This window comes from Ranitomeya variabilis, chromosome 1, assembly GCF_051348905.1.
Source record: "Ranitomeya variabilis isolate aRanVar5 chromosome 1, aRanVar5.hap1, whole genome shotgun sequence".
NCBI classification, from domain to species: domain Eukaryota; kingdom Metazoa; phylum Chordata; class Amphibia; order Anura; family Dendrobatidae; genus Ranitomeya; species Ranitomeya variabilis.
This window is the reverse complement of record NC_135232.1, coordinates 804,858,775-804,871,180: the sequence shown is the minus strand read 5'-3', so window position 1 is coordinate 804,871,180 and position 12,406 is coordinate 804,858,775. Positions and strand designations below refer to the sequence as shown.

General features: G+C 43.8%; 1 protein-coding gene and 1 long non-coding RNA gene across 4 annotated transcripts in view; one reads left to right on the top strand and one right to left on the bottom strand.

The window, feature by feature from the left end:
* NRG1 (neuregulin 1) overlaps positions 1-12,406 on the bottom strand; it is a 1,056,081-nt gene that overhangs the window by 261,310 nt on the left and 782,365 nt on the right. The window lies entirely within an intron of this gene.
* The window catches only part of LOC143769304 (uncharacterized), a 108,178-nt gene continuing 106,893 nt past the window's right edge, over positions 11,122-12,406 (top strand). Inside the window, exons 1-2 of the long non-coding RNA XR_013214361.1 lie at positions 11,122-11,243; positions 11,337-11,440. This is a non-coding gene — a long non-coding RNA (uncharacterized LOC143769304). The remainder of the gene's footprint in view (positions 11,244-11,336; positions 11,441-12,406) is intronic.

Below are 12,406 nucleotides of genomic sequence, written 5' to 3'. Positions count from 1 at the left end.
CCACGCTCCCACAGCGGCGAAGCCCACTCCAACGCCCTGTCCGACAGGAGAGACACAATAAATCCCACCTTAGCCCGCTCTGTGGGGAAACATGCCGCCAGAAGCTCGAGATGTATAGAGCACTGGCTCATGAAACCCCTACAAGATTTACTATCACCCAAAAAATTTTCTGGCAGCGGGAGGCGAGATAGAGTCGGAACAGGGGTGGCAGTCTACAAGGTTGCTGCCGCCACGCTAGCAGCCTGAACAGCAACTGCGGTTACATCCACAGCTGAGGTTGTGCGCTCGAGAGCCACCAACCTACCCTCCAGCTGCTGGATGTACCGCATGGATTGCTGTGTGTCCGCCATTGCTACCCAGACCCTGGCGCTAGTATTATGTAAGGGCTGGCGGAACGCACCAAGTATATTTAGATATTATTATTGGTGCATTTGCAGCCCGGGGTCCACCGTGCAGGAGACCAACCTGCTGCTAGCAAATGGTGGCACAATATGGCGGTAGAAGTGAAATCTGTTACTTCACAGAGTCGAACAGAAGGGAAAACGCTGTGCCCTGTTAACGTCACAGGGGAACACAGCTGCCTAACAGAGCAAAAGCAATCAGTGGTCAGGGAGTAGCAAACACACAAACACCTCCTCTCCAGTGGAGCCGGAATTCTAATGGCTTTACGTCAGCCCTGAATTCACCATACAAACTCCTCACCGGAGGTGCCGGTATTCTAGTGGCTTATTTCAGCCGGACCCTGACCATGAGCAGACAAGACCACTGAGTAGCTAAAGCTCATAACATAAGCTGATACTACCGCATGGCCGCAGCTATAACACTCGGCTGGAGAGGACACTATTATGGGTCTGGTTCAGGGTAAACGCTCAGCTGAGTGGTATAGCTCTGAGTTCCGTCGATGGTCCACTGAAGTGTCCTTAGATGATTCCGCGCTGAGATGTCTGTTCAGGTGTGGACTGGCGGATTACCTGAAGGACGCTCTGGCTCTCCATCCACCTCCCAGCTCATTGGAGGAAACTATGACTCAGGCTATCCGCATGGATCAGAGGCAAAAGGAACACTAGTACAAGTATACAGGTCAGGTGCTCAAGCTGTGCAGCATGAACTATAGCTGACACTGGCCCACAGGCTGCAGAGGACTTAAAAAGCTCAGCCAGCTTCAGAGTGAGGCAGACCGGGATTAACTCCCACATGACCTGTCCAGAGACAAGACAGCTGAAAACAAACTCAGGACTGGATCATGACAGATAGTTTGTTAAATGAATGATGAGATGTTGCCCTTGTCCTTATATGTTGTATTAAGAGTACTGCATCCCAATGTAAACGTTGGAGGGCCCACTAATGCATTGGGGACAACCAAGGGGATTCAGCCGGCCTTTACTGTTTGTGGTTGTCAATTGTTTTCTTTTGCCTAAAACAGGTTTGAATGCTAATCTTGCTGTTAAAAGCGTCAGAAACTAGAGTAACTGGTACCCAGCACTAGTGAGAACAAGGTCCAAAGCATGAAATGTGCCATAAGGAAGTTCCCTGTTACCAAGTCTCTGCCAAGTATAAACCTGTCAAGAAGTAGACTTTATAGACCAATCCCAAATATAATCTTACTTTATACTTATCTTAGAATGTTTATTTTATGGAGAGTGAAATGAGAAATCTCAGGAGGGAAACTGTATCATTACATTAGATTCTGCATAGAGAAATGATTTTATATGCATTAGGCAGTTTGACAGAAGTTCCACCATGATTAATTAGACACAGGTATTAAATAGATCTGCTATATTTACCTCTCTTAAGCCTACCCTGTTTTTTATGTCTTTTTGATAAAAAGTTTTTTGTGAAATATACAATGCATACAGGTCACTGTGACCTTTCAACAATATTCTCTGTCTCAAAACTGTGCTCTTTGTTTAGTATTGGCTTTTTATGTTAATCTGACCGATCCATTGCTGGTTCCTGTGTTGTTTGCCTGCAGGGCCATGACTATTTTGAGTGCTTTTAAAAAAATGTTTTATGTACTGAATATACTAAGACCATCACAAAGTACTCACAAAGTATCATAGCAATACTTATTATTTATATTCTGCATCTTTTCTTGTTTAAGGGCGTCACTAGGTGTTTTTGCCACATAATCTGAGAAGAGCATAATGTAGAGAAAGAGACCCTTATTCTAGTCATTCATCATTTACTGCTGCTTTATGAGTAAGAGATTACAACTAGAGGGCTAGTAAACCTACTCTGTATAACCCCACCCACACCACTGATTGGCAGCTTTTTGCCTATGCACAGTGTACACAGGAAGCTGCCACTCATGATGTGATGTGGGTGGGGTTATACAGAGCTCGGCATTCAGAGCATTCAACTGATAGATCTGCACCAGATAAAACAGGGATATTATCAAAACTACATCAAGTAGATCAGTAAGTGATACATTGTTGGAATCAAGGTGTCTGCTCCAAATCATGCTACTCTCAGGTAGCAAAAACTTGATGATGGATTTCGCCTAACTTTACCTTCATTTCTATCAAAATACTGTTTATTTGGCAGTAAAAAAAATTCTTAAGAATTAATGTTGTTTTAATTATTATTTTATAAGTCAGTACTATGTACATATGAAAATAAACAACTTTGTAATATATCTTATCAGAGAAACCTTCATCTTTATCAACCAGGACTGATCATTAATTCTCAAAATTCTCAGTTCACAGGTAAAATCTTTATTCAGTGAAGACAGATTTTCCCATTACTTAGATAGGAGATTGGGGCTGCTAATCGAAAGACTCTATGGAGAGGTGAGCAGGGGGTAGGAGGAAGGAGCTGGAAGCAGAGCTCCTCCTTCTTCCTCTCCTCTCCTACATAGAAACTTATCAGTAGGAACCACCATCTCCTATCTCAGTAAAAATGTGTAAATCTGTTTTTCTTGAAACTTTATCACAAAGTTTACTACTGAAAAGACATTTGTGGTATCATCTGAAAGATCATGTCCTTGGCTATTACTCAACTGTCAAATCCCTGATGTTCAAGCACTGCCACTCTGGAGGTCTCCACTATTCCTACAGTGATGATGTCACATCTGTTATTCACATGACTATTAGTCACAGGATTAAGCGATGATGCTCACTTGACCAGCATGTGACCATTAATGCCAGTGATTGGCTGCAGCAGTCACATGAAAGATGCAATACTTGTCATCATTGCAGAAATAGCTGCGACTACCAAAGGAGCATCTCTGGAATTCTGGGGGATTAACAAGGAATGCTAAAGTTATTTTACCTTTTTAATTTATTCCTGGCAAAATCCTTTATATCTAAAACCGTTCTATTGTAAAACATTGATTCTGCTATTAACTGTGTATTGTATCTTATCTGTTAAAATTAAAATAGAGGTGACCTATTTATGCCTAGCTAAAAATCCTTTAAATCCTTACATTCTAGTTTAAAAAATGAAAAGTTATATATTTTGATATTTTCTGTAACCTATACATTGTACAGCATGCCCTAAACCATTTAAACATATTTCTAGGCTGGGCTGGATAACAAAATATATCAAAGAACAGCTGATGTAGCACAAAACCATGAAAATCAATTGAAGCTTAGCCAACTGTTCATGTACATCATGATTATACAGTACATAGGAAGTATATGGAACCGCAAAATACGATGAAAGTTGTTGCTTCTTGTTTTTTACTTTCTAACTTAATGGCATGTTTAACCTTGAGAGTTCTTTCATTTTGTCTTACTCATCTAAATATTGAAATCTAACCATAGAAGGAAGAAGACAGATTTCACATACAGGGTTAAAGAATATGCTCACCTTTGTATATATATATATATATATATATATATATATATATATATATATATATATATATATATATATATATAAAACACATATAACATAAATATATATAACACTTTCTTTAAGTGTTAGGCTGGTTTCACACGGGCCATGTTCTCAGATTGTGCTCAGATTATAATTTCTAGCCTGGATGCTGATTCCACTTGTGAGCAAGTGCGTGGGATGCAGTGACGGACAGGAGGCAGAGCAAGGGTTAACAGGTTTAATAACAGGGGAATACTCCACACAGGGAGGTAAAGGGTTAAACAGTGAATTAAACAGTATAGATGGCAAAGGATATTGGGAGGTAAAGAATAACGATTCAAGTGACGGCAGTTCCTGTGAAGCACTTGTGTCAGAAGTTCCTCAAACTGTAACTCCTGCTGGAACTCAATAGTGCCGGCAACGGCTGGCATGGTGTCTTTTCCAGGAAGGTCCTGTGGGCAACAATGCACCTTTCAGTCTCAGATAACTTCCACTAAGTCTTGTCCATATACTACAGTGGCTGAAAAGGGTAAAGGCCACAGTCCTGTACGAGCCCAATGTGGCTCTGCAAATATAATCTGGTGAAGTCAGGGCGCAAGTGTCTGGGCAAATATTCACTGGCAAAGTCAGGGTGCAATTGTCTGTCCCATCCCCGGTCACTCTTATGGGGCACGTGTACTGTACTCACGGATATGGAGCATATGGCACCTTGTTCTCTGGTAGTCATGGGCTCAAACTGTACGTCTCCATCTCTCGGTAGTCAACAGGCACACAGCACCTTTCCCTGTAGTCACAGGCACACACTGCACGTTCCTTTCCCTCTCTGGTCTCCGCTGCTGGTGGCGGGAGGTGGCGAACACTGTCCTGCATGCTGCTGATGCTCCCAGGATAAAGCTCTCCTCTGCCTGGCTGCTGCAGCTGCTGAACACATGGCTTCCCTCTTTATCTGGTCTTCTGCAGCACACCTGGCCCTTCTCTCTGCTGCGGCCCCTCTAAAGGTGGTGAGGCCTGTTGCAGTGCCGGTACTATATGAAGGGATGGGGCGCAGCGCTGCTCTTGCTGCTCACTGCCTCAGGTTCATGCCAAAACCCCCCTGCTGCGCGAGCCCTGCCTTTTTGTTCTTCTGCCCCCTTCTGTCTGGAGAATGGTCCGGCACACTCAGGCTTCCCCCGGGAACAGGGGATGCGGCTTCTTCAGTTCTGGATCTGGTACGCAGATACCGGCAGTCTGGTCATCCCCATTACACTCCCCCTCTCCTTTAACACCCCATTCCACAGGCGAGCATTCTTCGTGCTCCTTTATGTCCTCCTGAAGTGGGACAGATGCCCACAGTTTTCACATCCATTTCTTCCTCTTTTGCACTTCATTTTGCCAGAAGAACTTGTCCTGTGCACCTTGAAGTTCCCCTTGAATTTGCTTGTCAGGAGTACTTAGAAATTCAGGTTTAGTGGGTGAGGACGGGGATGAGCCCAATGTAATGGATTAGTCATTTCAGGAGCCTGTTCCTCTTCTGGGTCAACATGTGGCGGGTCAAGAAATTTGTCCTCTTTACTGTATATTCCACAGCTGCAAGAGGAGATATCTCAGGTCCACTTTGCATCTTTTCTATTTGGCCAGGATCCCTTGGGCGGGTGGGCAGTAAACTATCCAGTTCACAGAACGAGATAAGGGATTCTCCCTCATCACAATATGGAACTGTGGGTGCGGGTGTTTCAGGAACACTTGTCACTTTCACCCCTCCATCGGGAACTTGTGGCAGGCAATGTAGTCAGATACTTCGGTGAACTACTCGGGTAGTCGTCCCTTCTTCCCCTTCGTGTGAACCTCACAGACGGGACCTTTGGATCCAATTTGGAGTTTCACCAGATTCACCTCCATACTCCTGAGCAGCGCAGTCATCTCACTGTAGACAGTCGATACCTTCTCCCTTTCTTCTTGGCGTCCAATGTCATGGCTCTGTCTGGCTCTGGTTGCGGCTCCTCTCTCCTCGCTGTACAATTTCTCCCAGGGGTGGCGTTCTCTCCCATTAGCAGAACCTTCGGAGGGCTGAGTGGATCTTCCCCGTCGACTGTCTTGGGTAGGGCAACTTGTGGACAGGTGTCCCATTCTTCCATATCCACTTCTGTGCCTGTCTGGTGGGGGCCATCCTCTCCGAGAAGCATACCCCCTCTGTTGTTGCTTTTCACCCCACAATATGGGGTTAAATTCTGAAGCTGCTGCTGAAGCTTTTTTCATGCTCTGCACCTCTCCTCTAACTTCTTTTATCTTTTGCTGTGAGTTACCTCGGGTTATAGTGTTGGACTCCAAGACAGCAGTAAGGGTTTCCTTCAGGCTCCCAATTTCTTCCCATATTTTCTGCATTCCCTGCCATAATTCACGAGACCACTCTGGCGCTTCCTCATTTGGAGTGGGTACCTCACGGCTCTGGACCATCCCTGTCATGGCTGTGGTCCCCTGCTCCTGCTCGCCTATGCATGCCTCTGCTACAATTTCTGCAAAAGTCATGTGTGGATTAACTCGCAGGTGATCACGCAAAGCTCGCCTAAACAGCTCATCTCTAAGGCCTGTCACTAACTGGTCTCACAAAACTATATTGGGGGGTCCTATGCCTACATCACCTCGCTTGGTAATTGCAGCATGAATGCACAATTCTCCTACGTCTGTGGGGTTTCCGTGCATCTCTTTTAAAATCTGTAGCACCTTGTTAAAGGTATCGCGTTCATGGGGAGGCTGTAACATAATGGAGGTCCTCGCCTCTCCATCCAGAGCCATTAGGGCAATCTCTGCCTCCATTACTCCATTACGGGGGTCATCGGGTGCATTCTCAACATACCCCTGACTCTCTCAGTTCAGTTCCATAGCAGAATGTTGTCCCCTGTAAACTTAGGGAGGTTACTCAATATTGTCCTCAATGATATGTTGGCTCTTAGGGCAGCCCTTACTGTCTGCCGCCTCTGCAACCGTAGACTACATCCTGAAGACTAGGCCAAGAGTGAGCAGGTGCGCGGGATGCAGTGACGGACAGGAGGCAGAGCAAGGGTTAACAGGTTTAATAACAGGGGAATACTCCACGCAGAGAGGTAAAGGGTTAATCAGTAAATTAAACAGTATAGATGGCAAAGGTAATTGGGAGGTAAAGAATAACAGTTCAAGTAAAGGCAGTTCCTGTGAAACACTTGTGTCAGAAATTCTTCAAACTGTAAGTCCTGCTGGGAACTGAATAGCGCCGGCAACGACTGGCGTGGTGTCTTTTCCAGGAAGGTCCTGTGGGCAACAGGAAGTGGTCGGTCTCCGGTAACTTCCGCTGAGCCTAGTCTATATACTACAGTGGCTGAAAAGGGTATGGGCCACAGTGCTGTACGAGCTCAACATGGCTCTGCAAATATACTCTGTTGAAGTTAGGGCGCAAGTGCCTGGGCAAATATTCACTAGCAAAGTCAGGGTGCAATTGTCTGTCCCATTCCCAGTCACTCTTATTGGGCACGTGTACTGTACTCACGGACATGGAGCATACGGCACCTTGTTCTCTGGTATTCACGGGCTCAGACTGTACGTCTCCATCTCTCGGTAGTCACCAGGCACACCGCACCTTTCCCTGTAGTCACCGGGCACACACTGCACGTTCCTCTCCCTCTCTGGTCTCCGCTGCTAGCGGCGGGAGGCAGTGAACACTAGCCTGCATGCTGCTGATGCTCCCAGGATAAAGCACTCATCATGCCTGGCTGCTGCGGCTGCTGATCACACGGCTTCCCTATCTGGTCTGCTGCTGCACACCTGGCCCTTCTCTCTGATTCGGCCCTTCTGCATCAGAGATAGCAGGAAGGAGGGGTACTATAGAGTTCTATAGAGACCTGCAGAGGGAGAGGAACAAAGCAGCAGAAGTCTTATAGAGAGGAGAACAGGCTGTAAACCAGAAGAAAAGCACATGAGAAGAAATTAGAGCAGTTCTCTAGTTATGCTAATACATGAAACTAAGTGAAGATTACAGAATCCTGGATTCACACAAATCTCATATTCAGCATGTATTACGGGGAGAGACCCTCTCATAAGAGAATAATGTGAAACTTAGATCAGGCTACAAACTACAACTCGGAAATTATAGGCCAGTAAGCTTAACCTCTACTGTGGGTAAAATCCTGGAGGGCATTCTAAGAGATGCTATGCTGGAGTATCTGAAGAGGAATAACCTCATGTCCCAATATCAACATGGGTTTACTATGGACCGTTCCTGTCAGACTATTCTGATCACTTTCTATGAAGAGGTAATTTCCGGACTGGACCAAGGGAACCCAGTGGACGTAGTGTATATGGACTTTTCAAAAGCTTTTGATACAGTGCCACACAAAAGGTTGATATATAAAATGAGAATAATGGCGATAGTGAAAAATATGTGTAAGTGGGTTAAGAGCTGGATCAGGGATAGGAAACAAAGGGTGGTTATTAATGGAGCATACTCGGTTAGCAGTGGGGTATCACAGGGGTCAGTATTGGGCCCTCTTCTTTTTAACATATTTATTAATGACCTTGTAGGGGGCATACAGAGTAGAATTTCAATATTTGCAGATGACACTAAACTCTGCAGGGTAATCAACACAGAGGAGGACAATTTTATATTACAGGATGATTTATGTAAACTAGAAGCTTGGGCTGATATATGGCAAATTAGCTTTAATGGGGATAAATGTAAGGTCATGCACTTGGTTAGAAGTAATAAGATGTATAACTATGTGCTTAATTCTAAAACTCTGGGCAAAACAGTCAATGAAAAAGACCTGGGAGTATGGGTGGATGACAAACTCACATTTAGTGGCCAGTGTCAGGCAGCTGCTACAAAGGCAAATAAAATAATGGGATGCATTAAAAGAGGCATAGATGCTCATGAGGAGAACATAATTTTACCTCTATACAAGTCACTAGTTCGACCACACTTAGAATACTGTGCACAGTTCTGGTCTCCGGGGTATATGAAAGACATAGCTGAACTGGAACGGGTGCAGAAGAGAAGAGCGACCAAGGTTATTAGAGGACTGGGGGGTCTGCAATACCAAGATAGATTATTACATTTGGGGCTATTTAGTTTGGAAAAATGAAGGCTAAGGGTTGATCTTATTTTAATGTATAAATATATGAGGGGACAGTACAAAGACCTTTCTGATGATCTTTTTAATCATAGACCTGTAACAGGGACAAGAGGGCATCCTCTACGTCTGGAGGAAAGAAGGTTTAAGCATAATAACAGATGCAAATTCTTTACTGTAAGAGCAGTGAGACTATGGAACTCTCTGCCGTATGATGTTGAACTGAGTGATTCATTACTTAAATTTAAGAGGGGACTGGATGCCTTTCTTGAAAATTATAATGTTACAGGTTATATATACTAGATTCCTTGATAGGGCGTTGATCCAGGGAACTAGTCTGATTGCCGTATGTGTAGTCGGGAAGGAATTTTTTTCCCCAAAGTGGAGCTTACTCTTTGCCACATGGGTTTTTTTTTGCCTTGCTCTGGATCAACATGTTAGGGCATGTTAGGTTAGGCTATGGGTTGAACTAGATGGACTAAGGCTACTTTCATACTTCCGTCTTTTTAGATCCGTCACAATGCGTCATTTTGGGAAAAAACGCATCCTGCAAATGTGCCCGCAGGATGCGTTTTTTCCCCATAGACTTGTATTGCCGACGGATCATGACGTATGGCCACACGTCGCGTCCGTCGTGCACTGGATGCGTCGGTATTTGGCGGACCGTCGTAGCAAAAAAACGTTCAAGGGAACGTTTTTTTCGTACGTCGTGTCCTGCATTTTAAACTGCGCATGCCCGACTGTAACTCCACCCCCTCCTCCCTGGGAGTTTACTATGGGCAACGGACGTGTTGAAACACTGCGTCCGCTGCCCACGTTGTGCAGAAAATCACCACTGTCAGTCAGTACGTTGCGCCGACGCTTTGTGACGGCCCCGTACCAACGGAAGTGTGAAAGAAGCCTTAAAGTCTTCCTTCAACCTTAATAACTATCTTACTATGTTACATAGAAGGGAGCCTGAAAATCATTAAAGGAATGAAAATTGCAGACAGAAACTTCATACAAAAAAATCATTTTTTTTTCCATGTAAAAGTCATTAAAGTATATGACCAATTGTAAAATTAAAGGGGTTGAACCATAAATAGAATTTGCTACGTAACTACAGAATAGGTGATAACTTGCTGATAGCTGCATGTCCCCCAAAACAGGTCTCCTCCAATGATCTGTTCAATGTGTGTGGGAATACCGGAGATGGCCAACTACTGTACTTGGTTGACTCCTGATTCATTAAGCGACCAATGAGAGAGAAGTGGCATGCACTGCCATGTGCCTCACCATGAATTTCTGAAGTAAGGAACTTCACAGCTGACCATAAATTAGATTAGCTTTGGGGGTTACACCACCATTCCATTCCATCCTGCCCCAGTTCTGCCCACTTTGGCAGAGCTGGGCAAAACTGGCATGAAAACGGCTAAGTCGCTAAATTTTTGCTCAGCCTCAAATTGTGCAAAAATGTTGTGGCTTATCAAAGTCTTTTATGTCCGAATTTTGGCGAAAACACTTTGCTGAATCAGGGCCTAACAATATAATAGGATTAGTAATTGGTAGTAGAGTATTTGTCCATGACAATCCCATATCTTTTGGGCCTTTTAGGATATATTGATTTAAGAAAACCCCAGTCGTTAATCAAGTCTTCTACTACAGAGTACGTCTCCATTTGCCTGAGCAAAGGAACCATTAGTGCAATGCAAGCTACAGCCATTTATTAACACAACTCATACTATAGAGTTCCCTAAGCTTGGGCATCACTAAATGCAATTGCCAAGTGTGCGGTGCACCTAGCCTTAGTGATATATAAATTGCGTTTTAAAAAATAAGCTACATAGATTTCTTCCAAAAGGGCTGTTGACACAGACTTGTTAGAGGGCTGGTTTGTAGAAAAAGTTGCTGTGCCACATGCATTAATCAGCAGTCCATCGCATGAATTCACAATGTTCAGATGTTAATAAAGTCAATGACACCTACCCGTCATACGTCTTCGATGGCTTTGCTGTTGTCCATACATAGACATTGAAAATAAGCATTTTTTAATTCTAAAGAAATATTTCAAAATATTAAAGTATGCAGCTTCTATGTCGTAATATGAAAAGTTGTGTGTAATGTTTAATCGCCAGGTATTCAAACTGCAGGTAAGAACATGCAAATGCAGCTCAGGAAAAGAGTCCATGATCAGGAGGTTAGCAAGCACAGCCTGAACACAACAGCTTTTTCTTTCAGGGTCATTGAATGCATAGCAAATCATCAAATACTGTAGATATTACTGGAAAATGGTGCTTCATAGGTTTCATCATTTGTAGGAGATGAAAGAAAACAAAGAGACTACATCTGGCTAGTAGGTTACCATAGGTGAGACAGTTTGGTTAGGGTTGGGTAACAGATGGGCGCTTACTTTCTGTTGGTATGAATTTGGTGTTGCCTGGAATTTTTCTCCCTCCATAGGCACATGCCAGCTTGACTGGGGAGCAACATGCGATGGTAACCAAATGCTTCAGGGGCGGACGTATCATTAGTGCAACCTGTGCAGCCACACAAGGGCCCAAGAGGTAAGGGGACCCACTTCTACTTCCAAAGCAGGTGGAATTATGCATTATAAAGAGCTAGTGGATTACAAAGGGCCCATATATGGTTTTTGCATAGGAGTGGCCCTCTTCTATCGGTGTCCGCCAATGCAATTCTTAGATGTGATTGTAAAGAATGCTGGAAAACCAGGTTAATATGAATTGCCTTAAAGATGACACAGAGATCTACAGATGGCCATTAAAAAGAGTGCTAAGTTCCTTTTATTGTCAATCTCCAATAAAACGAAAAGTCATTCTGTAGATTTCTGTGCCATCTTCAACGTAAATTGCCTCCTCAGAGAGGAAGAGGACTAGAACTCTAGTGCAATCTATTGGAAGTAGCAATCCTAAAAGTCAATTAAGACCCTTTAATGAGCCTTGCCACATGACTTAGCATAAAAGCCAAAACCAAAATCTTAATTTGCAGACATTGTGTTCATCTTCAACGTATTCATACTGAGATGGGTTTCCAGCATTGGTAACTATCGCCTTTTAGCAATGGGATTTTTTGGATAGACTATAACTGAATCTGTGTGTATGAAATACACCTGTTCTCATGGGTTTTGTCTAATTTTTCCTTCCTACTCCACATTCACTGTTGATAGGCTAACTACATCTATAGTATAGCTACTTTTCCTAACTCTACACTAACATTCCAGCATACAAGGCTGATCTCTCGAAAAATCAGAGGCCAATGATCGCATGTGTATGGGTAGCTTTACAATAACGCTTATGCGCACAGATAGGTGACTAGCCTTGGTTTAGTTGCAAATTTTCCATGTAGAAATATGTTCCATGTTCAAATATAGGGTATAACTAAACTAGAGTATGGTGGAGATCTCATTGCTGAGACCTTCCCCGATCCCTAGAATGGGTCCTGAGCTTGGCTGTTTCTGTCAATAATAGATTGTACTCTCTTAGCTGCCTCTTTCATTCAAGCCTATCCGAACC